Source organism: Octopus bimaculoides, chromosome 20 (genome assembly GCF_001194135.2).
Source record: "Octopus bimaculoides isolate UCB-OBI-ISO-001 chromosome 20, ASM119413v2, whole genome shotgun sequence".
NCBI lineage: Eukaryota > Metazoa > Mollusca > Cephalopoda > Octopoda > Octopodidae > Octopus > Octopus bimaculoides.
In genome coordinates this window covers 11,267,657-11,271,050 of record NC_069000.1, presented here as the reverse complement: position 1 = coordinate 11,271,050, position 3,394 = coordinate 11,267,657, and positions in this window count along the sequence as shown.

Here is a 3,394-nt window from a genome sequence, read left to right as displayed (position 1 = left end):
TATATATATATATATATATGCCCAGGCCTATTCCCCATATTTTTTAGGAGGGAGTAGCCACAACAAAACACACACCAAGCATTCCATTTCGCAGCTCCAAAACGCGAACTGAGAAATGAATGGAATGCCTTGGTACCAGTTGAACACTGGTATTCGGTAATATATTACAAACGTTATGTCTAAAACATAGTTACGTAGTCTCACATTCAGGGGGCGGAGAATTCTTGTGGATTATAAGGGTCATGTTCGACTCCTTGGACTTCTTCACCAAGATATAAAATTTATTCCAATGTTTGAACCGTTTGTAGCCAATGAAAAATATCTCCGCTTTCTCACTCGATCGTTATTTATCGACAGCGGAATGATGAAAAGCAAAGTTGGCCATTGTGAGGTATGAAATTACTTTGGCCAACGGTCTAGCAATGTTACTAATCCATACTCTTTATACATATATAAATATTTGAAAAGTACTTTGAAAATATCTGAAAAGTGCTTTGAAAATATCTGAAAAGTGCTTTGAAAATATCTGAAAAGTGCTTTGAAAATATCTGAAAAGTGCTTTGAAAATATCTGAAAAGTGCTTTGAAAATATCTGAAAAGTGCTTTGAAAATATCTGAAAAGTGCTTTGAAAATATCTGAAAAGTGTTTTGTCTTCAAAGATGAGATCAATAGTTTGGTAGAATCGTTAAACCGTGATTTGTTCCAGGTCTTGGGGCTCTGAGTTCAAATACTGTCTCTGTTAACTTTAGTTTTCATCCTTCCAAGACTGATAAACTGATTGCCCGAATTTCCATAATGAACTTTTAGTCCAATCCTTATGTAAGTAATGAGTTGTTAATTAAGCAAATAAATATAAGAATTATTTAAGTCTCGCAGAAAATACTATGGGGTATTTCTTTCGGAATTTTTTCCCCTTCGCTATGAGTTCAAATCTTAACGAGGGTCAATTTTGACATGAATATTTGGGGTTGATACCAATGAAATACTGAAGCTAATGGTATCGACTACCTCCCTCCCCTCAAAGTTGCTGGATTTGTGCCAGAATCAGCAAACATCTTTACTTGTCCTATTAACAATTATTGTTTGGTGCCAAATTAAAACACGTTGAGCAGATCCAAGACATCCCATCCGTGACTTTCTAATCTTATTTTCAGACACAGTGCCTCTGAAACTACATTATCTGACGTGTCCTTTTTCTAAGACGGTATAGTATGATATAAGGAAGATTTAGCTGCTATTTTAGGTCGCCTTCTTCGAGTGGTTAATATATCTAGATTGTTTAAGGAGTGAGCCGTATACTTTATCTCGTGGGTGTTGTTGATCCACAAGCTCTCAGGTCAATTAGAACCATTAGTTAAATTTTACTCTGTAGCATAGAACCCAACTTTCATAAAATAAGTACCAGTAATATCTTTGCTTCATAAAAAAAACTATAAAGCAATTTACTTCATTAGCTAATTTTGTATATCACTGAAATGATAATTAGTGTTGTTGGTTTCTGATGGTCATAATTGCCTAATCTCTGCTCAACTCGAGTCGAGATTTATGATCAAAGATCTCCAGCTATAAAGCATCACGTATCAGCCTTTCAGACAAAGTGTGTCTACAATGTTGCTGCTGTTATTGTTGTCGCTGGACAGTCCATCCATAACCATCCGCCCCTGTTTGCAAAGAATATTTCTTTATATTATATTATCCGGTGTCCTTCTTTTAAGTCAATTAGATATGGTTTGAAGTCCATTTGGCGAGCTATATTAGCAGATAGAACGATCCTACAGAGTTCTCCTTGTCTAGCGGTTGCCACTTTTTTATCCCTAGGTTAGTCTGTCGATGAAAGGTGTCCCAGCTATGACCACCCAGTCGATTTTCTTTTTTTATTTTACAAATAAAATGCATTTTAAGGACTAAATTATCCTGTGTGTCATTCCATTTTTTGATGATAGGAAGATGTGATTTAATGGATATTTGGCTGTTATTTCTAAAAGTAGAGAGATTAAGAAACAGCCTCTTATTGTTGTTATTGCAGCTTTATGTGGTCACGTCACTCGTTTTTATTTAATTTTTACATGCTAGGTTTGGTGGTGGCAGTTCTTATGTCCATTTTAGGCCATTCTAGACTAACAGGATTAATACAAAGAATCAAGGAGTGGCTAGAAAGCAGATAGAAGCTAGCCACAGACTTTCCATCGGTGAACCTAACGTCCATTTTTGAGTTCTGCACCGCCAACCCCTACTTCTAGTTCAAAAACACCACATACCGACAATGCAGCGGCTTCGCAATGGGCTCCAGACTCAGTGGGATCCTGACCACCCTTACCCTGGATGACCTTGAACGCAAGGCATTCCACGCAGGACGACACATCACTCTATAGTGGAGATACGTCGACGACGTATTCGTCTTCACTCGCTCCTGGGACGAGGCGACCAGGATCCACAATGTCTTCAACAGCAACCGCCGCAACATCCAATTCGACGTTGAACACCCAGCTTCTAATGTCTCACTGACCTTCCTGGGCCTTGTGTCTAGAGTAGAAAAGAATAAACTTTAAAACTCTAAACCCTTTAAAACTTCATTACTCTGGAGCCTTCGAATTTCTCTTTGAGAATTTTTGAGATTTTGTGAATTTTTGAAGAGACATTCTCTGCGAGGGGTTATTGAAGTTTGAAAAGTTTATTAAGCTTTAAAATTTTTTCTTTAAGCAATTGTTTTTTCAAAAGGACTTTTGAGATTTTTCAAAAATAAAATAATTTTTCTTAAATTCACTTTTTCATGTCTTCTTAATTGCTTTTAACTTCTTTAAACCTCTTTTAACTCCCCTTAATTTATATATATATATATATATATATATATATATATATATATATATATATATAGATAGATAGATAGATAGATAGATAGATAGATAGATAGATAGATAGATAGATAGATAGATAGATAGATAGATAGATAGATAGATATGTGTATATAACGATGACCACTAAGTGGACAGGTAATGTGCTAGAAGAAGATCACATATATTAACTCTCCACTTAGTGGTCATCGTTATATACACATATACATTAAACCTCTGAGATCTCAGATATTCTTTCTGTATCTCTCTGATTCTTTCAATGTGCTGGCTTCTTGGTAATAAATCGATATTAATTAATATCTGATTTTTACCCTATGTTTTAATTTTATATAGATAGATAGATGTAAGAATATATATGTAAATATAAATATGTGTATATATACATGTACATATACATTTTGGTATGATAAGATAATTTTTATGATTTAATTATTGATTTAAGAAAATATTTCTTCAATGTATATTGACTAAATCAACAATTCCTTCAACAACCATTATCTATATATGTGTACGTATTTATGAATATATATATATATATATA